The sequence below is a fragment of the Bos indicus x Bos taurus genome, chromosome 22 (assembly GCF_003369695.1).
Source record: "Bos indicus x Bos taurus breed Angus x Brahman F1 hybrid chromosome 22, Bos_hybrid_MaternalHap_v2.0, whole genome shotgun sequence".
In the NCBI taxonomy this organism is placed as follows: Eukaryota; Metazoa; Chordata; class Mammalia; order Artiodactyla; family Bovidae; genus Bos; species Bos indicus x Bos taurus.
This window is the reverse complement of record NC_040097.1, coordinates 30558994-30582537: the sequence shown is the minus strand read 5'-3', so window position 1 is coordinate 30582537 and position 23544 is coordinate 30558994. Positions and strand designations below refer to the sequence as shown.

At 41.7% G+C, this 23544-nt stretch overlaps 1 protein-coding gene across 10 annotated transcripts in view; it reads left to right on the top strand.

Moving 5' to 3' along the window:
• Positions 1 to 23544, top strand: part of FOXP1 (forkhead box P1) — a 627798-nt gene that overhangs the window by 165551 nt on the left and 438703 nt on the right. Inside the window, exon 1 of one of the 10 annotated variants that reach the window (XM_027523932.1) lies at positions 23035 to 23102. The exons of the other annotated variants lie outside the window; for them this stretch is intronic. The gene's annotated coding sequence lies outside the window, so the exon portion shown is untranslated. Of the gene's footprint in view, positions 1 to 23034; positions 23103 to 23544 lie in introns of those variants that run through there. 10 annotated transcript variants of the gene reach the window in all.

The following is a 23544-nucleotide window of genomic DNA, read 5'->3' as shown; positions in this document are numbered from 1 at the left end:
GGACTGTTTTGTTTCTCCAGGTGGACCTTGGTCTTTTGAAAGCAAAGGCTGTCTGAGATTTGAAAAATTTTCTAATTTTAGACTCCAGTTAAGATATCATTGGGATTCCTTGGTTGCTCAGCAGTAAAGAACCTGCCTCCAGGTCAGGAGTTGTGGGTTCGATCCCAGGGCCAGGATGATCCCCTGGAGTAGGAAATGGCAACCCACTCCAGTATGCTTGCCTGGAAAATTACATGCACAGAGGAGCCTGGCATGCTATAGTCCCTGGGGCTTCGAAGAGCCAGACACGGCTGAGCAGGCATTCTGTCTCTCTCTACCATGTCATTGGGATTTGGCAGCCTTTTTAAAAATCGGAATATAGTTGCTTTACAATGTTGTGTTAGTCTCTGCTGTTCAGCAGAGTGAATCAGCTATGCATATATACATATATTTCCTCTTTTTGATTTCCTTCCCTTCTAGGTCACCACGGAGCACTGAGTAGAGTTGCCTGTGCTACACAGTAGTTTCTCACTAGCTATCTGTCTTATACATAGTAGCGTTGGTGTATATATGTCAATCCCAACTCATCCCGCTGCCTTCCCTCCTTGGTATCTTTTGTTCTCTACATCTGTGTCTCTACTTCTTAGCAGCCAATTTTGATTCTTAGACTTGGTGGTCCTCAGTGCTGTTAGTTAAGCCCCCAGAGCCCTGGAACAAATAATGGAAATATGAACTGAGTCAAGAGAACTAGACACTAAGTACTGTTGTACTTGCCATGGGGTACCAGCCTAGTGGCTTGTCTCAGAGTCTTTCCTCATCGGCAACATTACAAGGTTACGGTGAGAATTATGAATAGGGTCAAGAATGTTTTCCACGCAGTACCTGAGACACAGCCAGAGCTTACAACAAAATGGACATTTTTCTTACTATGATTTGAGAATCCAAATGAGGACATTTAGGATCTACCCAGTTAAATGGCAGAGGAGATGATTCTTCTGTGTGCCTGGTTTCTAAGGTTATTGTTCCTTCTTTACTGTCATTGATCATATTGTCATTGGAGCATCTCTCTGCCCTGTTCATAGTTACTTGTTAAAAAAAGGTCTGTGTTCTGGCAGAGATGTTAGCATCTGTTTTTCTGGTACATCTTTATAGACTTGTAGGTATGTTTAGGGCCACACATAAAATTCTGTGACCCAGGATAATTCAATTCAATGTATTAATAGCTGAAGACACTTCAGGCTTAATTAGATCCGGTGTAGAATGGGGTTGGGGGCGCTGGTGCGGCATGTAATAGTACTTTCTGGCCAGGTTCCAGCAGGATTCTTTGAGGGCAGAGAGCACAGGGACACGACTGTGAAATACACACAGGCCAGCCTGGCATGCCTCTGGGATGGCCCTGTGGGCAGCTACCCCTCCGGCGCTGGTTCATGTCTTCTTTGTACCAGTTTAGAAACATGTCCGAGCATGCCAGTTGGCAGAAGAGTATCCTTGTGTTAGCAAGAGCTTGCAGAAATCCCGGATGCCCTGTAAGTGCAGCACTTTGTGAGGGGAGGCAGAGGGCATACCTTTAGGATTAATGAGTTTTTCCTTGGTGGAAATCCAGGGAGAGTCTCTGTCCTTGCCAAAGGAACATCACCTCCAGGCCTGTGACTTGGATGTTCTGGGCGGCTGGTTGGTGTTGGGGAGGGCGCCAGGAGCCTCCTCCTCATCGTTGGTTGCCTGCTTGGACTTGCAAAAACTCTTTGTGTCTCTCTACTTGCTCATCTGTAAAATGGGCTTAATTTTAATAACAGCCATGGAAGGGAGAACTCATTGGTTTGTATGGATTCCTAAATTCACCTTCAAGAAGCACTTTGAAGATGCGAAATTGTCTCCAAAGGCTTGGAGGTGTTGTAAATGTGTGTGATATGAGGTGTTGCCATCTTACATCTCTGTTGGGCTGTGACCACCGGGCCGTTGAAGGCTTCAGATTCTGCGGCGGAGTGTTGAGCCCCAGCTTGCACTTCCCTTGCTCTTGATCATGTTTTCTTTTTCTCTGAGGAAGTCATGACTTGTCTTAGATTACACACCAAGACTTCTGTTGGAGTTCTGCTTTGCTGCTCTGTCCAACTGATAGGAAGGAGTGTGTGTGCATGCGTTCATGTGTGGTAACTTCTGTTGGAAGTGAAATGAAACAATTTGAAGATTCACTTAGCCAAGAAAGGCCAATTACCTTTTTTTGTCTTTTGTCTTTTACTGTTTGGCCACTAGCTCCTTCCTGGAAGTGTGATAACTCCACAGTCATATTAGCTGCTTTCTTGTGTCATTGGAAAGGCTTGTTGCAACTTGGGTGAGATTTCTTTCTGGTTTTCTTTTCGATTATTTTTCCACACTTCAGTTCATATGAGACAGGTTTTCAGCCCTTTAAGTGGAAACCTGTTCTAAGTTTTGGGCTCTCCTGACCTCACTGGAAGGGTGAGAAGACAGGTGGCGATGAAGGGGAGGGGCTCTGTGCCCTCACTTCTCAAAAGTGTGGTCCCTGGACCAGCAGCATCAGCATCAGTTGGGTGCTTGTTACAAATTCAGAATCTTGGGTCCTCCCACCATCACCACCATCCCAGTTACTGAATCGGTCTGTTTTTACCAAGATCACCAGGTGATTCATATCTATGTTAAGATTTGAGAAGTCCTAGAACATTCTAAATAATTATATATACATTTTCTAATAGAACTCTAACATGTTGCGAGGGAGAATGATTCTGGGTTGAGAAGTTCATGTTTATGCTGATGTGATTCCATGCTCCTTTCTTCCGAAGCGTCTACATTATCACTCCCCTTGATTTCCGACTTCCTTTATGTGTTGTCCTTGACTTGTGTTAGAAAGCTGTGAAGTGTGACTGAAACTAGCAGTGAGTTAATGTTTCCTGTTCCACATCACACCATTAAAACGTCGAAATGTCTCAAAGGAGAAGATGCTGAGGACCCAGATCGCTCAGTGTCTGCAGGCTGCCTTAAGAGCTTGGGCTGGGTGGTTTGAAAATTTCAAGAGGAAACAGCTCATGAAATGATGAAATAGAGAACTGAGGCCACGTCAGGAGGAGATCAGATTATGACTTGTGCTCCTGACTTGCTCAGATGGAGGTGCTCCATCAGCAGTGCGGGGGCAGCTAGGATGCTAATCACAGGCGGGTGAACAGGGCTTTGGTTTTATTTAAGAGAATTGTGGTAGGTGGGGACGGTTTTACGAGTAAGTCTGCCTTTCTGAGAGAGGGTTTTGGGTAAGTAGCTTGGTGACATCATACCACTTGGATGAAAGAAGACTCAAGCCAGCCTTTCTTTGGGCAGGAGGTCCTGAGACCAGCAACTTCCCTGTTTCGAGGGTGAACCATTCCATTATGCAGGTGTCTCTGTCCTGAGTCTGGCTGGTGACTGATGTTTGCATGTTGCGGTTTTTCTAAAATAGGATGGACTGCAATTTATTGTCGTGCATAGGGGAGATGGCCCTCAGACAATTCATGCATCTTTGGGGAAAAAATGTCAAATTGTATAAATTCAAGATTATTTAGGAAACACATGCAATTTTGGTTGCCTTATTGAATAAAAAGATAACTAGATTGCCCTAGCACAGAGGAAATATTGAAACTATGTGTAACTTTATTCTTTTTTTCTGAAATTATGGACAGGGCATAAATTTACCTCAGGGTAGAGGATGGCATTGCCTTGCTAAATTCACCTCTAATTAGTTTCATTTTTTTATCTTGATGTCAAATTTGAGGAAAATTATATTCATTCACTTTCTCCTACAGTTTCATTCTTCCTTTGCTTACTCTTATGTGATTTTTTTTTCCCCAAAGAATACATTGCTCAGGGGTCTCCTTTAGGAAACACCTGACTTCAGGAGTGATAACAAGTTATCCTTTGGTGCGTCTGACCCTTGCAAATTCATAGCATCCTTTGTGATGTGGGCATTTCTAGGCTTATCTCCAGGCACATCCTAGGATCAGGATTCATGGAATATCGACACTGCAGAGCTGGATGGGAGTAGAAAGCCCTTCTTAGTCCTGTGATTTCACTTGGTGGATCGGAGGCAACAGTTGGGACAGGAGGGAGAAACCTAGATGTATAGTGTTAGTCAACTTGATTTGTACTCACTGTCTGCTCTCCTGATCAGCCTCCACCTTGGGTGGGATCTGGTTTTACACACACATGTAGGTGTAACAGGTACAGTGTTGGTAGATGCACTTGACTCTTGAACAGTGTGAGTTTGAACTGTGCAGATGTGCTTATTCATGGCTTTTTCTCGATAGTAAATGCACTAGTACTACACGATCTGAGTACTAGAACTGATTGCATTCACAGTGTGGAGGATCCTCTAACATGGAGGTGCTGGTAGTATCAATAAGTGATACACAGACAAACCCCCTAGCTGTTCAAGGGTCAGCCATATGTATTTATGTGTCTTTGAAAAGGTTTGTGTGTCTCTGTCTGGTTGTGTATAAATGTCTGTGACCTTGTACAGACATATACCTTTAGAGATATATACGTGTATGTCGCTGTGTCTATAGGTATGTGTATTATTTAAAAGCATTTTAGGGCATATCATGATAGAAACATTCGGGATCCATTTGTTTAATCTACTACACAGACAAGAACACGAGAACTTTGAGCAGGAAAGTAGCTGCATGAAATCTTGGTAGCATTAGACAGCATGGCTGGACTTTCCTCCTGTTTGCTCTAAAAGAGTTTGTTGCCTTCCTTGTCAGCTCTTTATGCAGCTGCACATCAGACCCTACACCCTGAGTTTTGCCATATCTGTACATATTTGGAATATAATGTGCTTCATGTTTTCCCTCTAAATTGCTTTTAAAATGTTTACTTATGTATTTTAGTTAATATTTTTCATAAAAGAACATTTCAGAATTTGTCCATTATTGGACAGCCAGTATGATGGTAAACCCTAAAGGAAAGAAAAATGTAAAAATAAATACCTGACTATTAAATATATATGTGTCTGTGTGTGTATGTGAGTGCAGGCGTATTATATCTCCATTTGCCACCTAAAGCCATCCCACGTACCGCCCAGGGCACTGACAGCACACTTGGGGAAGCACTGAGTTAGACCAGAAACCTCCAAATCAGTTTGCAAATGATGTGGCGAGTGAAGAGACCAGGCTGTGAAGGTCACTGCCCTGAGAACACTGCTGGTGTGAGGAACAGGGTCACTGGAAAGCCGGTTTCTCTCTTACCTGTGGATAGCAGGTGTCAGCTTCAACCTTGAATGAGATCAGCCTGGTCTTACCCAGAACCTAAAACGTCTTAAACCTCCACTTCAGATTATTTTCTTCTTGGTTCTGCCACAAGGGTAGAAGCTGTAATTTGGTATATGATTTTCCCTTTTCCCTGATGTATCTGTCATTGACTTCTGATTCTTTAGTTCTTACATTAACCTTTTAAACATATATAGAACTGATTTCATAGATGTTTTCTTCATCCCTCACTGAAATTAGCCTTGAGTGAATAACTGGAATAAAATAATAAGATTGTGGTTGCCCCAAATTAATCTTCTGGTTGAGAGTATTCATGCTATCCATGGATTTGGGATCCAGGGGAGGCATGAGAACATGTGGTTCTGACAGTTAATAATTTCTTTGGTATTTGGTCTTCCGAGTGGAGGAGAGAATTGAACTCTTTTATCACTTCAAAATAATAATAAAAAAAGAAGCATGAAGTTTGCATGTTATATAAAACACAAGATGGAAACACATTGCTGTTTTCTGTCCCTGTCATTTGAACCCAGCTCCCTAAAATGAATGGTGCCTTTAACTTATTGAGCCCAAGAAGGAAAATTCAAGAAAAAATGCTGCTTACCCTTTGCTTTGCTGTGTTTCATTTTCCTGTGCAGGAGAATATGCAAATTGCCTTTCTATGGATGCTCTGTCACATCCTTGTAAAGGTTCTGTGGGGATCCATGCGTCTTGCTGAGTTGAGCCTTGTGCCAGCTTGGAGAGTTGGATTGTTTTTGCTAATAGAGACAGATTTTGTCATTAGAGATACTCAAGTGCAATGCTGCCTGCATTCTTCTGAGTCTCTGGTCACAGAAATCTCTTTGGCTTTAGGTGCAATTCAGTGGAAACACACACACACACATACACAGGCACAGAGAATTTGACTGCGGAGTTGGCAAGAAATATGTGAGCCAAATTTGGCCTGTAGAAATTAACACTGGCAACTTCATGAGTAAAAATTACATGAAAAGCACTCATGAGGGAAGGAAGAAGGGGAAAAAAAAATCCTGGGATAACAGTGCAACAGACCACATTTCCTATCCAGTCTGTCTTCTCAAGGCTGTTTGTCTAAACAGCATTGCCAGTTTTTCTAAACAGTACTGCTGGTGTCCTCGATCTGTAATATGAAGTGAATTGACTACACGGACCAAATGCTCGTTGAGTTGAGAGTTCCTTTATTTGGCCAAATTAAACCCAACAACCTCAGCTCTGTCCAAACTTGTGCTAGTACAGGGCCAGCTAAGGCGCCTGTCCCCATTTGTAGATGTGTGGAGAAAAATGAAGTGACATGTTAACTGTTTCCTGTCCCTTGGATGAAAAAAAAAATTAGCTCCACATAAAATTTCGTGAATTTTTGCCTCCGAAAAGGTGGAAATTTAATTCTTTGAGATTGCTTCCCACGTGAAAAAATAATAAATCACAAAGTGCTTCATGTGGTTTTTAGAAAGGTAAGTGTTGGTGGTATAATCTTGTATGGATGGGCCACAATTTTCCTACATAGCAAAAAAAAAAAAAAAAAGCGGAGGGGGTGGGGGTGGGCACAATCCAGAAGCACGGTACTCATTTTTAGGAAGATGTTTGCAGTGCTTTATGGTTTTGGTTTTGGTGCTGAGTCTTACCCCTCTTAGTCCACAAGATCAGATACAGAGATAATTGGAAGTCTAGAATCAATAATGATGGAACACAGCCAGTCTGAAACGGATGCCAGGATAAACCATCTGTAAATTCCATAGTGGGTGGGCTTGGGACTCACAATGTTGATTTGCCTGTGGACCACTGTACCAGCCCTCAGGATGTGTGTCTTGTGTGTGTCTTTTGTGTATCTTTTACATGTATTTGAAGAATTGCTTTGGGCACTTTCTCGAACCTGCTCTAATTTTGCATATATTGTGAATCCAGTGAATAAGGTTGGACAGTTTTGTTATAGAGAACCAGCACGCCTGCAGTCTGACCTCTGTTCAACAGCGTGAGTGATCTTTTCAAAATGCAGTTATGGTTTTGTGCCACTCACCTGTTCACCAAACTGAAGCCCCTTCATTGGTCTCCCACCGCTACTCTTATGATCAAGACACAGTACTATCACAAAATCTGTCCAGTCTTTCTAGTATGAATTCCCTCTCTCCTCATTTTGTGCTGCCCCACCGCCATCCCCTTTTCCTGCTGCAACCACTCTGGTTATGTCTTTGCTTTGATCCTTGGTGCCACAGAGTCTCTGCAAATTCTGCTCCTTCTACCTATTGTGCGCCTCCCTCTCTTCTGCAGTTCAGTTGCTCAGTCGTGTCCAACTCTGCAACCCCATGGACTGCAGCATGCCAGGCCTCCCTGGCCATCACCAACACCCAGAGTTTACCCAAACTCACATCCATCGAGTCAGTGATGCCATCCAACCATCTCATCCTCTGTTGTCCCCTTCTCTTCCTGCTCTCAGTCTTTCTCAGCATCAGGGTCTTCTGAAATGAGTCAGTTCTTCATATCAGTTGGCCAAAGTATTGGAGTTTCAGCTTTAGCATCAGTCCTTACAATGAATACTCAGGACTGATCTCCTTTAGGATTATCTGGTTGGATCTCCTTGCAGTCCAAGGGACTCTCAAGAGTCTTCTCCAACACCACAGTTCAAAAGCATCAATTCTTCGGCACTCAGCTTTCTTTATAGTCCAAATCTACATCCATACATGACCACTGGAAAAACCATAGCCTTGACTAGACAGACCTTTGTCAGCAAAGTAACGTCTCTGCTTTTTAATCTGCTGTCTAGGTTGGTCATAACTTTCCTTCTATGGAGTAAGCGTCTTTTCATTTCATGGCTGCAGTCACCAGCTGCAGTGATTTTGGAGCCTCCCAAAATAAAATCAGCCACCGTTTCCCCATCTATTTGCCATGAAGTGATTGGAAGCCATGATGTTAGTTTTCTGAATGTTGAGCTTTAAGCCAACTTTTCCACTCTTCTCTTTCACTTTCATCAAGAGGCTCTTTAGTTCTTCTTCACTTTCTGCCATAAAGGTGGTGTCATCTGCATATCTGAGGTTATTGATATTTCTCCTGGCAATCTTGATTCCAGCTTGTGCTTCCTCCAGCCCAGCATTTCTCATGATGTACTCTGCATAGAAGTTAAACAAGCAGGGTGACAATATACAGCTTTGACGTACTCCTTTCCCTATTTGGAACCAGTCTGTTGTTCCATGTCCAGTTCTAACTGTTGCTTCCTGACCTGCATACAGATTTCTCAGGAGGCAGGTCAGGTGGCCTGGTATTCCCATTCTTGAAGAATTTTCCGCAGTTTATTGTGATCCACACAGTCAAAGGCTTTGGCATAGTCAATAAAGCAGAAATAGATGTTTTTATGGAACTCTCTTACTTTTTTGATAATTCAGCAGATGTTGGCAATTTGATCTCTGGTTCCTCTGCCTTTTCTAAATCCACCTTGAACATCTGGAAGTTCACAGTTCACATATTGCTGAAGCCTGACTTGGAGAAATTTGAACATTACTTTGCTAGTGTGTGAGATGAGTGCAATTGTGCAGTAGTTTGAGCATTCTTTGGCATTGCCTTTCTTTGGGATTGGAATGAAAACGGACCTTTTCCAGTCCTGTGGCCACTGCTCAGTTTTCCAAATTTGCTGGCATATTGAATGCAGCACTTTCACAGCATCATCTTTCAGGATTTGGAATAGCTCAACTGGAATTCCATCACCTCCACTAGCTTTGTTCGTAGTGATGCTTTCTAAGGCCCACTTGACTTCACATTCCAGGATGTCTGGCTCTAGGTGAGTGATCACACCATCGTGATTATCTGGGTCGTGAAGATCTTTTTTGTACAGTTATGTGTATTCTTGCCACCTCTTCTTAATATCTTCTGCTTCTGTTAGGTCCATACCATTTCTGTCCTTTATCGAGCCCATCTTTGCATGAAATGTTCCCTTGGTATCTCTAATTTTCTTGAAGAGACCTCTAATCTTTCCCATTCTGTTGTTTTCCTTTATTTCTTTGCATTGATCGCTGAGGAAGGTTTTCTTATCTCTCCTTGCTGTTCTTCGGAACTCTGCATTCAAATGGGTATATCTTTCCTTTTCTCCTTTGCTTTTGGCTTCTATTCTTTTCACAGCTATTTGTAAGGCCTTCTCAGACATCCATTTTGCATTTTTGCATTTCTTTTTCATGGGGATGCTCCGTCCATAGTTCATCAGGCACTCTGTCTATCAGATCTAGCCCCTTAAATCTAGTTCTCACTTCCACTGTATAATCATCAGGGATTTGATTTAGGTCATACCTGAATGGTCTAGTGGTTTTCCCTACTTTATTCACCTGTTCTTAAGCTCCCTGCTCAATTGTAAAATCCTGAAGGAATCATTCCTTGATTTCTCTGCCTTTGCCAAAGCCCCCCTTAAACTTTCTCCGGGCCCCATTTCACTTGCTTGTGTGGCATCCCAGTACAGTTTCTAATGTATCTTTGTTTCTATAGTGATTAATCCTAGTCTTCTTACCAGTTCCCACAGGCAAGAGTATAACTTTCTGCGTACTATTTATTGTATTCTGGTCTCTAAACACAATGCCTAGCACGAAGTAGATCCTTTGTAAATACTACTTGGGCAAATGGCTATAGTAGTTGGTCTGTTTTTTCTATTTTGAAACATGCTATAATCTAAAGTTTTGATTATTTTGAGCCCTTTTGAAGTCCTACTTTAAAACCAAACCAAATGGTTTACTATAAACTAAGTGGTTGCTCTTTAAGTGGTGTATGTTATCAGTTTTCTAAAGTTGTCTTTATGTTACAGGGCTGAGGTTCTGTATTGTTGGGGGGGGTGTGATTCTGTGTTTTGGGTTAGGGCTAGTTTGCGGTCATGATTATTTTATAGTCAAAGACCTCAGCATTAGTTACTAATGCCCATAATGGGGCGAAAAAGAAAAACTAATATTTGAGTTTTTCTCGGATCATTGTTTTCCTAATAATGCCTGCCCCCCACCCTCTCCATCTCTCTCTCTTTCTCTCTAGCTCTTCACTTGGTGTTTTGGGATCATTTATGGCCCCACAATCACGCATAAGCCACTTAACATCGCTCAGTGTCCTTATGTGTGAAATGAGAGAATTGAATTGCATGATAACTAAGTTTCCTTCTGGCTCTGACATTCTAAGTTTTATATGTATAAATACTGACTCTTACATCAAAGACTCAGGTTCAGAAAACTTTTTATGTATACATCCTACAAAGTTTCATGGATGCTTGAAACATTCTTTGTTATCAATAAAGACTTAAAATTATACTCACAATTAACAAATTCAAAAGGTATTATCCTGCTTAAGGATACTCACTCTTCATTGGGATCCTTATGATTTTTCATGAGATTTTATGAAATCAGATGATTACTGAGTAAACAAAAAAATTCTATAGACAAACCAGTTAGGGCCATGCTTGGCTTCTTTCTCAGAGCTTCTGAAATACATGTGTGCCTTATGAATGTCTGGGGGAGGGGCAGTGGTTTAGTATACTTATTTCTGATTACAAACCTATGTCTATGGCCTGGAATGCTAATCTTTAGAATACATGTGTGTATATGTGTTTTGAGGATGGGAGGAGAAGGTGCTGGTACAGATGACTTAAGATATGAATGAAAACATAAGGCTGTATTTCCAAATGCCTGGAATTCTCATAGTATGTGAACATAGTATATTTTGGTAGTACCTTTTATTTTATTTTTTTAATGAGTAACAAGAACAATGAGAAAGTACCAGTAGAATAGAGCATTCTGAAGTAAAACTTGACAGTAGATTACTAACGTGAAGCCAGATGCAGGATTTGAAGACTAACTTATGGTACTATTAGACTTTTCTGCTCCATCAGCCACTACTGTTTAACACTTAGAATGGCTGATCTCAGGCATCATTTTTATCCTGTGCGCTCTGTGACTATTTTATTATCCCTTATCCATTCTGTGGTTATAGGGACATCCAGTCTTTACAAGCAAGGCTCTAAAGAGGTGCCTTTGAAACCCAGGCCTTCAAATTCTTCTTTTGTTCTCCTGGGCCTTCTCGTGACCTCCCCTTTCAACCTTCAACAGAGGGCTAGAGTGTGTCTAGAAGGTTCTCTCTAAGAGCTGCTGTCAGAATAGTCTTTGGGGCAGAGGAAATGCCCCTTTATTTGTCCCACTTTTTCAATGAATGGAAATTAGACCTTAAATCTTATCCAGTGAGTCCTTAAATTGACAGACAAATGCATTGATGGAAAGATAAAGCAGTGGGAACAACATAAAGTGATGTCTGGGGTATAGGATGTGCTGCAGAGCTGGACAGTCCTGAGTCTGGGATCTTCTTGTCTTTCCTGCCAAGGGCCAGGCCCCAGGTAGATGCTGCCCAAGTGCTTCCTGATAAGAAAGTCCCCAGATGGTGTGGAGGCCAGAAATGGGGGTCTATTTAACTTCTGTATTGGAAAACTGATGTAGTGGGTTGTTTATGACAGCAGGTGCCCACTAGAGCCTGGGATCAGGAAATCCCCATCACTTCCCACTGATAGTCTCAGGGAGGTGATTGGAAATTGTTCTAAAACTCTATCTGAAAAGTAGCTAGTCTGCTTATGAAAAGACTTGGATGGTCATCAGGAATGGCAGTTGGGTTCCTTCTCTGTTGACTTTCTTTGGCCTTCTTGGTCAGCATTTCCATTTGGGAGTCGGGCACTTAGCTTTTCACAGAGCTGCCGCTGTTGATGGAGGGATATGGTCACGACTTTGAGTATTTCCTTTCTGCGCTGCCTCATTCCTAGCTGTTTGCCCTCTTCTCATCCGTTTCTTTACTCTAATTACATATCTATTTATTTTACAAGGAATAAATGTTGGTCAAAAAAAAGTGGGGCGGGGAGAGGAAGAGAAGAGAACATAAATGTGTGCATGTGTGGTAGGCAATGAGAAAAAAAGTAGATTGTTAATAGTAACATTTTGTGGTATTTCCTTCCATTGTTTTTTCTAGGCATGTGAGTGCACACACCCATATATATTTTCAAAAGTGAGATAGTATTGTGCCTGTGCTTTAGTAGTTGATCTTTTCCCTTTAGAATATATCATGGAGCTTACTCTGATATCTAAGATACAATAGATGACTAAAGATGTATGGCAAACCAAGCTGAGGATATTGTTAATATGTAGCATCTTGGAGTTGGTATATGACTGTTACATGAATTGTCTGTCTTAACTTTTCTGAAAAAGTTGAAGTTTTATTTTCATTAAAAATTGTTGAGGGGGACAAAATCCATTGAGGGATGAGAAGACAAATTAAACAAATAGGAAAGGTGTAGTATATATAGAGTGGACCTCTTGCTATATCCTTCATACAGATGTATGACTTTACATTTTAGTGGCAGCCCCCAGCATTATCTTATATGGGTGTATTGCCATTGTTTTTAGCCAGTTCCTTATTGGTTGGATATTTAGGGTATGTGTGGTGTCGGGGGGGAGGGGGGTGGGTGTTTTAACTAGCTGAATAGCTAGTTTACTTCTTCCCTCCTCTCTCCCTTTCTCTGTGTTTTCAAAGGAAAGGAGCCCTGGATATGAATTTGGACAGCCTTTCCTATCCATCAGGAGACAAAGCACCTATTGAAATTTCTGTCTTAAGTTTTTACTCTTACTAAATGTGTGGACAGGTGGCACATTAATTCTCCAGTCAGTTTGCCTATATTAAGCAGGACAATATTTTTAATTAGTCAAACATATTTAACCCAAAATGTGTTTATTCTCCATTTTCTTTCTCTTTTAAAATTTGTGTATGCTGTGAGTTGGTTGTCATGGTGTCCAGGTGCTGAATCTGAAGGTGGAGGAGGGGTGGGGTCGATGTACAGTGTTCACAAGATACAAAGGAGGGAGCCCAGTCTCACTTGGGATCACAACCCCCTGTGTGAGACCCACCTTTTATTCCTGTGTCATTTCTTCTATTCTTTACTCAGAGAGAAGATTCGGTTGCATCATTTTGAAGTATTCAGAATGACATCTGTCTTGGTTAACATTCACTTTTGGGGTAGCTGGGCTTTCTTGTGCTCCATCTGTGATTACCTTTTGCCTTATCTTTCAGTCCTTGGTCTAGGCTCACTTTGACTCTAGCGGCATCTTGTTTTACCCCCTTAACATGGTCATTGCATTAAGAACACGACAAAGCATTGGTGTCCCTATGATCAGAGTGGGAAGTATGACAGACATTTTAGCCCTATAAATCTGCCTTTACCCTGACTGTATAGATCTTGTGACATTATTGCAAAAGATAGTTTGGGAGGTAGTTATTTAGAACCCTCATGGAATTTCAGGCAAGGCGTTTGATACTTTGGGACATTAAATAAGGGTGTCCAGGTGCAAGGGTCAAGTCTGGACAGCTCCATACCCTGCTAGCCACACTGCCTGCCCCTCCATTCTCAAACCATTTTGAAGTGATTGCCAAGCAGGACAAGAACCGTTACTCCAGGCACCACAGGTTGTTTCAAAGATGATAGGAGGAGACAGGCGCCATTAGGGCAAGAGACTGACTGCTCTGTATTGAAGCACTTCCACTTTCTATAGAAATAAGAACATTCATGGTCAGTTTTGAGAGTTTGCAGCTTTATATATCAGTCACAGTGTTGGGCATTCTGATGAATGTGATCCTACTCTTAATCAATGAGATGGATATTTCGACCCCTGTTCTTCCCTCCCTCAGATTATCCATGACAAATCAAAAGAGATTGAGTGACTTGCCCTGGATCACAACTGTGAGTGGCGAGGCAGAATCAGAACTGAGGTTTCCCTCACTCACAAGCTGGTGCTCGTTTGGTCTTCCTCATCGGAGGAGCCACGAACCCATGCTTTTTCCCTTGGGTCATTCTCTGTAAGAGGCTTTGCCTGCCACATGTCGATATCAGGCAATCAGAAAATATTGTAAAAAGGTCATTCAGTCTCTCCTGTAATTCCTGGACGGATCTGTCTCCTCTGCAGGGCGACCCGGAGTAGATTCATAAACTATAAGTAAATGGGGCAAGTAGTTACAAATTTGTAGAAATCCTGTAAGCACTTGTACTTAGTCTATGTGAATTTAAAGAATTATTTTGCATCATGTGGTATCTGTCCAGTAACACATCACTTCTACTACATCTTCTATGCATCAAACCATAGAGCCTCTAAGACATGCCCTCAATCCTGCATCTCTTGGAGTAAAAGGCTGGTCATCCTGCCTGTTAATCATGTGAAGCTGCACATGGTAAGGATTAGTATCCCTCAGTTGACTTTCAACAGCAGCAGTGGGTGAGAAAAATAGACAGAGAACCAGGCTTTCTTGAGAAAAACCGTATCAAAGATGTTTGTTCTGAGAAAAATACATTTATTGCTTTTTTTTTTTTTTTTTTTGCAAAGGGCAGCGATGTGTAGTTCAGCTTTAGAAAAGTCAGGTTTCGAGGAATGAAGCAGACTCTAGTTGAAGTCCTGAATTTTTCCCATGATGCATTCCTCAAAGACTCAAGAAGCATCAATGTCTGCATTTGGAGAAATGTTGTAAAATGTGTTACAGCAGGTTTGGGCATTTATTTGATAATTCTTCTGGGCATATATGCAGAACGTTGAGTCAGTGTATGGGCAGTTTTATGAACGCAAATTAATTTTGGGGTACCCAACAATAAAGATGCATCTTTGGTTGAGTGAAGAAGGCTTTGCCTCTAATGAGTAAAGTAACATCAGGGGGAAGAAAGAAGTTACAGCAGGAAGCATATTGTACTTTCTTGAAATGGAAAAAAAATTTGAAACGTAAAAATAATAATCTACTCTAAAATTTATAAATCTGTAAGTATCTCAGAGAAACAAACTTTTCACTTAAAAAAAATTGTGGAAAGTGAAATAGGAAAAAAGTATCAACAGTATCTCCAGATCTCCTTTCAAGACTCTAAATTATTTTAATTTTTGAAATGGAAAATCACTTACAGGAATAATTAGTGAGCATTATTATGTGCCTGACATTGTGCTTACTTTAAGTCCCTAATTGTATTGTCACTAAAACTCTTGAGTGGTGAAGCCCTATAATTGACCATCTTTTATAGCCATGGGAACCAAGGCCTAGAAAGGTGAGATTTCTTACTGAAAATACATAGTTTTTTACCAGAGAAACTGACACTTGAACCCAGGCAGTATGACCCCAGAGTTATGGTACCTAACTGCTAGATCATATTGTTTTTTCAAGGTTTTTGTTTTAGTTTTTCCTTATACTTGTTTCATATTAGCCTGAAATCCACCCCCTCCCCCTGCCTTTTTTTTTTTAAAGGGAATTAGCTCAGACTTCAGAGAAGGCAGTGGCACCCCACTCCAGTGCTCTTGCTTGGAAAATCCCATGGACGGAGGAGCCTGGTGGGCTGCAGTCCATGGGGTCACGAAGAGTCAGACACGACTGAGCAACTTCACTTTCACTTTTCACTTTCATGCAAAGGAAATGACAACCCACTCCAGTGTTCTTGGCTGGAGATTCCCAGGAACGGGGGAGCCTGGTGGGCTGCTGTCTATGGGGTCGCACAGAGTCGGACACGGCTGACGTGACTTAGCAGCAGCAGCAGCTCAGACTCAGCCCCTTTTCATTGGAATGATAGACGAGCCTAAGTATAATTGTACTACTATAGATTAATGTGCTTCTTGGCCTAGTGCCTGCTGAAGGCAACATTTAGGCTGTTGTATTGGCACATTCATTCATTCATTCATTCGCTTGTTACTTTGTTCCCTCAGTAAATTTATCAGTGTCAGTTACATTCCAGGTCCTGTCTCACATGTTGGGTATACAGCTGTGGACAGAACCATTCCCTGGTCTTAGGGTGCTTTCATCCTAGTAGAGAAGACAGAAACCAAATTAAGGGTATGTTTCATGGTGGTAAGTGATAGAAAGTAATTCCGGTGCAGGAAATGGAATGGGGTGTGTGAGTGAAGGGTGTATGATTTTTACATTAAGGAAGAAAAGGACAGTGAGACCTGAGGGGGCCATGCAGAAGCTTAGGGGAAGGGCATTTCAGGAGGAGAGCAGCAAGCGCAAAGGCCCTGTGATGAGAACCCACTCATAAGAAAAGCCTCCCATTTATATTAATCTTACATATATAATATGTATATATAAATATGACATATTTCTTCCTGATTGAACTATCACCCATTTCTCTGGGGAATATCAGTGTCAATCTGTATTAAATGAGAAGGTGCCTGAGAAGGTGCCAGATAATGTAAACATGGCACTTCTGGTTTCAAAGATTTAGTCAACATGGAATGGAGCCTGAAAGATTTGTTCAGTGATTCTGCCTCTGAGATACATCCTTTTGTAGCCAAATGTGTGGTTTATTTTTAGTTGGCTGTAGTCTTATCATGGAGAAGGCAATGGCACCCTACTCCAGTATTCTTTCCTGGAAAATTCCATGGATGGAGGAGCCTGGTGGGCTGCAGTCCATGGGGTCGCTAAGAGTCGGACACGACTGAGCGACTTCACTTTCACTTTTCACTTTCCTGCATCGGAGAAGGAAATGGCAACCCACTCCACTGTTCTTGCCTGGAGAATCCCAGGGACGGGGGAGCCTGGTGGGCTGCTGTCTATGGGGTCGCACAGAGAAGGACACGACTGAAGTGGCTTAGCAGTAGCAGTCTTATCATAGATATTAGAAACCGAGTTTCTGTATGTTCTACTGTGCAGTGATTATGAGAGGATAAGAACTGGTCTCCCTGTCTTTGGTTACCCATTTAGAGCAAATAAAAAGAATTGCCTTTATGATTTGAAAATGAGTAGCTGTTACATCATGGCGGAGTAAAACATCCTTGAACTGTTTTAAAGTCTTACCGAAAAGGTTCCTCATTAGTCAATAAAATATCAGATGCTATATACTTTAAATTTACTTTGCAACACCATTGCCAGCTGTTGGTATCAATCCACAGGAAATTATATTTTCTTGAGGAAAAGTCTTCTCAAATCCACAATTTCTTGCTGGACATTCATAGCAAAATGTTTATGTAAAACCCTTGTGAATGCACATATGGTGACAGTTCTGTGAAAGCCTGATTAGCTGGTCTTCAACTTGCTGGATTATTACTTTAAAAATACATAAAAAAAAAAAAATATATATATATATATAAAAATCATCCTTTTCAGTTAAGGGGGATATAAAGGCATCAGAAACCCTCTCATACCATTACATTTCTGATATCGCTTAACATGGGGTAAACAGTTAAATTGATTTGAGTATGAATTGTCTCCAGAATACTTCCTTTCTGCTTGGCAGCCCTATGTAGAAATTTCTGCCTATTGCAAATCAAAAGTCTTCAAGTCGCCAACTCCCCTGAAGAAAGGTTTTGATAATCAAGCCATTGTCAGACCTTGAGCTCTGCTGCATGGCACTGGGAGCCTCTGGAATCCGTTGATTGTAGCTGTCGGAAGGGGGTTGTTGGCAGCTGTGAGCACCCCTGCTTGAGTATTTCCTTTTCTGACCAGGAAGAAGAGGACAGTGATCAAGCAGAGGGTCTCAACAGAGATCTTAAATCACCAGGTAACATGAGAATGGATGCATCCAGGCTATCAGGGAAGCGGGCTCAAAGCTCCAGGAGTGTACAGAGACCGATAATTCTTGTATGAACACCTAGATGACTGGTGACCTACTCCTTAAGGATTAAACAGGACCCAAGTTAATTGATGCTAATGGGACATACTGAAATGGAGATATTTTTGGTCTCTTTTTTTTGCTATTTATGATCTGCTGGCAGGAATATTTCACGACATCAAAGACATGGCAGAAAGCAAGAAAATGTATATATATACATATATATATGTACACACACACATATCTTCCATATCTTACAACCCTGCTATCACATATGGCCTTTGCGGACAGAGCATTGTGTGTTGTTTAGTCTTGGAAACTCTTTTAAAGATAGGATGTCATTTACAATCTTCAGGCCATATGTTTACTCAGACTTAAGAAACACGGGCTAATCTTTTTCTATTTTGAGGAGTAATAAATTGAAAAGATAATTACATAATATGGTGCATAATGTAACTCTGGCTTGAGCCATATGTGTTTAATTTTAGAGAAACATGCGTGATGACAGGTTATGAAAGGATGAAACTATTTTAGTCATTTTAAGGATTAGAATCATGATTTCTTTCTTTTTTTTTTTTAAGTAAGTGTCCCTTATTTCTCCCCACCTCCTCAACAAAACAACCCAATACACAAACCCAATGAAAAACACCCTCCTGAAAGCAGTTTGTTCCTGTGGTGACCGCTGGCAAAGAAGATTCAAGTTTGAGGGCGTATTATCCCCAGGTTCTTCTACAGTTCCACGCAGGGTTCCGTGTGCTGAGAGTGGGTGCCATACAGTTTCTACTGCAGGAGCAGAGTGGAGTGGCTGTATTTAGAATCCAGCAGAAATTGTTCATGTGAATATCCAATTAGAAGCCATTCTGGTTATCTCTTTCCTAATTAAACTTGATAGGATATCTGATATAAAATACTGTGGCGGGAGAAATGTGAGATCCTTTCGTTTCTTTCTTCCAGATTTATCTCTTGAGCACCTTTTGTGCTTCAGCCACTGTGTTGTGGTGGTTCAGTCACTAACTTGTGTCCCGACTCTTTTGTGACCCCACGGACTGTGTAGCCCGCCAGGCTCCTCTGTCCATGGGATTTCCCAGGCAAGAATACCAGAATGGGTTGCCACTTCTCTCTCTAGGGATCTTCCCGACCCAGGGATCAAACTCACGTCTCTTGCACTGAGGCACCTCCTTTACCACTGAACCACCAGGGAAGCCCCTGGACTGTTACTCTTGGTACCTAAGTCAAATAAGATATTCCCCGTAAAACTATTAAGTGAGCAAGAGGCTGATATACCAAGACCACATTTCAGGTCACCTTTAGAATGTACTCCTTTATCCATGATTCCGGCCCAGAGGTAAAATTTTCAGGTGTGGTAGGCAGTGTAATGCCGCCTGAAGATACCTGCTTCTGGATCCCTAGAGCCTGGGAATACATTATATGGCAAAGGGGAACTAGATTTATAGATGAGATTAAAATTGCTAATCACCTGACCTTGCATGTGGAAGATTATCCAGGATTATCACAGTGGACGCAGGGTCATTGTCAGTTCAGTTCACTCGCTCAGTTGTGTCCATCTCTTTGTGATCCCATGGACTGCAGCACACCAGGCTTCCCTGTCCATCACCAACTCCCGGAGTTTACTCAAACTCATGTCCATAGAGTAGGTGATGCCATCCAACCATCTCATCCTCTGTCATCCCCTTCTCCTCCCACCTTCAATCTTTCCCAGCATCAGGGTCTTTTCTAATTAGTCAGTTCTTCACATCAGTTGGCCAAAGTATTGGAGTTTCAGCTTCAGCATCAGTCCTTCCAATGAACACCCAGGACTGATATCCCTTAGGATGGACTGGTTGGATCTCCTTGCAGTCCAAGGGACTCCCAAGAGTCTTCTCCAACACCACAGTTCAAAAGCATCAGTTCTTAGGCCCTCAGCTTTCTCTATGGTCCAACTCTCACATCCATACATGACTACTAGAAAAAATATAGCTTGACTAGATGGAATTTTGTCAGCAAAGTAATGTCTCTGCTTTTTAATATGTTGTCTAGGTTGGTCATAGCTTTTCTTCCAAAGAGCAAGCCTCTTTTAATTTCATGGCTGCTGCCACCATCTGCAGTGATTTTGGAGCCCCCCCAAATAAATTCTCTCACCTTTCTGTTGTTTCCCCATCTATTTGCCATGAAGTGATGGGACTGGGTACCATGATCTTAGTTTTATGAATGTTGAGCTTTTAAGCCAACTTTTTCACTCTCCTCTTTCACTTTCATCAAGAGGCTTTTGAGTTCCTCTTCACTTTCTGCCATAAGGGTGGTGTCATCTGCATATCTGAGGTTATTGATATTTCTCCCGGCAATCTTGATTCCAGCTTGTGCTTCATCCAGCTCAGCGTTTCTCATGATGTACTCTGCATATAAGTTAAATAAGCATGGTGACAATGTACAGCCTTGATGTACTCCTTTCCCGATTTGGAACCAGTCTGTTGTTCCATGTCCAATTCTAACTGTTGCTTCTTGACCTGCATACAGATTTCTCAGGAAGCAGGTCAGGTGGTCTGGTATTGCCATATTTTAAAGAATTTTCCACAGTTTATTGTGATCCACACAGTCAAAGGCTTTGGTGTAGTCAATAAAGCAAAAATAGATGTTTTTCTGGAACTCTCTTGCTTTCTCAGTGATCCAACAGATGTTGGCAATTGATCTCTGGTTCCTCTGCCTTTTCTAAATCCAACTTGAATATCTGGAAGTTCATAGTTCACATATTGTTGAAGCCTAGCTTGGAGAATTTTGAGCATTACTTTGCTAGCATATGAGATAAGTGCCTTTGTGTCGTACTTTGGACATTCTTTGGCATTGTCTTTCCTTGGGATTAGAATGAAAACCAACCTTTTCCAGTCCACTAGCCACTGCTGAGTCTTCCAAATTAGCCAACATATTGAGTGCAGCACTTTAATACCATCGTCTTTTAGGATTTGTTAACTGGAATTCCATCACTACCACTGACTTTGTTCATAGTGATGCTTCCTAAGGCCCACTTGACTTCTCATTCCAGGATGTCTAGCTCTAGGTGAATGATCACACTGTCGTGATTATCTGGGTCATGAAGATCTTTTTTGTATAGTTTTTCTCTATATTCTTGTCACCTCTTCTTAATATCTTCTGTTTCTGTTAAGTCCATACCATTTCTGCTTTTTATTTTTCCCGTCTTTGCCTGAAATGTTCCCTTGGTATCTATAATTTTCTTGAAGAGATCTCCAGTCTTTCCCATTCTATTGTTTTCCTCTATTTCTTTGCATTGATCACTGAGGAAGGCTTTCTTGTATCTCCTTGCTATTCTTTGGAACTCTGCATTCAGAGGCTTATATTTTCCCTTCTCTTTTTTGCCTTTAGCTTCTCTCCTTTTCTCCTTATAGTATCCTTAAAAGTTGAAGCGGGAGATTGAAGGTATAGAAAAAAGGGATGGTAGAGGGAGAAGGGCCTGTCCAGTGTACCTGACTTTGAAAATGAGAGATGGAACCACATGCCCAGGAATGCAGGCAGCCTCTAGAAGCTAGAATAGACAAGAAAGGAAGCAGATATTTTCCTGTGGCCTATGGAAGAACACAGACCTTCCAAGCTTCCTGGTTTTATCCTGGTGACTCATTTTGGACTTATGACCTGCAGAACTGTAAGACTATAAATGTGTACATTGTTAATCCCTATTCGATGGTAATTTGCTATAGTAGCAGGAAGAAACTAACACATTGGAGAAGAACCACACTCCTGGTGTTAGATAGTGACTAGAACAGTTGTTCTTAAGCATGACTGTACCTGGAACTTTCGAAATGCTAATACCTAGAGCCTAGATCCCAGAGGGTGGTCTAGGTGTGAGAATTTTGCAAGTTCTCCCAGTGACTCATATGTACAACCAGAGAGGTGAAACACTGGTTTAGGGGATAGCTTTGGCCTCAGGTAAACCTGGTTTCCTTTTTAGCATCAACTTGGACCAGCTGGGTGAGTGAGCAGGTTACTCTTAGCTTCAGATTCCCCAGCTGTAATATGGGGTTGTGGGGATTTTCTACCTTGGGTTTCAGGATCCTGGCATGTGAAAGGGACATTTGTTTCTGGCATGGTGTTTACTCCATAAAGGGAAGCTGTTGCGGTGGCTGTGTGATCACGATTTGGACACACCCAGCTAGCTCCCTGATGAGTTAACAGTAGACACACAGCCTGGCTGACTTACACGCCTTGTGCTCACAACTGCCTTCCGAGGTCGAGTCTGTTAGGAGACCCATTCCACGGAGTGTCGAGAGGATCAGTAAAGTTAGGTAGCTTTTCCATAGTGGCACAAGTAGTAAACCCTGGAGTCTGATCTTGAACCAACGTCCTGCTCTGAGTTGAAGGCTGTGTCTACTTGCCCCTGGGCAGACACCCAGGTAAGGCTTGCTTGGTGGGCAGCATTGGAGGATTTTGGAAGCTGGCGGCGTCAGACTCTTAGCCTTTGGAGGCATTTCACAAACCATTACCTGCATCAGCCCTCAGCCTGAGGGTGGCACTTTGTATCAGTTTCAGTCTCTGCATGATAAACCATACTGCCCTGTTGCCTGCCGTCAAGGCGCAGGAGGTTGAAAGCCATGGGAATGATGATTCTTAATGGTTATAAGCTGTTTGCCTCTGTCTGCCATTTAATCTAATCTTGGGTTCAGTTGATACTATTGATTAGGTTCTTTTCAAAACTGTATGCCGTGTATGGGGCTTCTCTGCGTGGGGTAAAATGTTATTCTTCTCATATGTGAGTTGAGAAGAAAAGGTGAAAGTATACAATTAATTTGCCTGCACTTTCTTGCAAATTGTATGCTGGATTTCTGTGAAATGCCGTATGGAACAATAATCCAAGCAAATTATTGTTATTTACTGTGACTTTTACCTGCATATTTAAAGTCAACAATTATGTTTCCTTTCTGTACTTAATGGCCTTTGTACAACATTTTTAGAAACCCGGTCAATTGTCAGTAAGAAAACCTGCACTTTGACCCAGTGATTCTTAGGGAACAGGTTAACAATATCAGGCCTAACAATCAGGTCTGGTTTCAGAAAGAAATTCACCCAACTCATCGCGGCACCCTCAGCCATCCTTTCCTTTGAATAAATTAATCATAGGCCATTGTTCTAAGTCTTATATTTTGGAAAACACAAGGTCTCTTGTCATGGGTATTATTGTTACTATTGAAAGCAAATAATGTCACTGACTTTGATCTTCTTAAACTTTTTTCCTTCACATAGCTTCCATTTGGATGGACAGTTTGCTTTGTCTTTGGAATTCTGTCATTCCTTGGGTCTTTCTCATAAAGGTAGGACATATATGTATCACATCAGTCACCGTTCTCTAATCCCAGTCCAGACCTTGATGATGCCCTTGATTTTGTGTGGCCCTTCCTTATATTTCCATTTAGCAGCCATCAACCTGCAGACATTGGGTGGGAAGCACAGATCTTTTTTTTTTTAAGCTGTCTCCAGTTTGGAGGTTCAGGCAAGTTTTTGTTTTATTGAAGACTCATCTTCCTCACTCTGAATGGACCCAAGAAGAGCAGCTGATGGTCAGCCACGTGTGAACAAGCTAGGGTTCTGTGAATTTGAAGAGGTCCAGCTTCTTTATTCCCAATCTCCAGATACTTTGAGTTATGATATTTCCAACAAAACAAGCAAACAAACCTAGTAAATCCCCCAAACTAGACTTTCTGTTTTGAGAAATGAATCTGGCTTTGCTTGTAAAATCTCTTCATCTGATGAAGA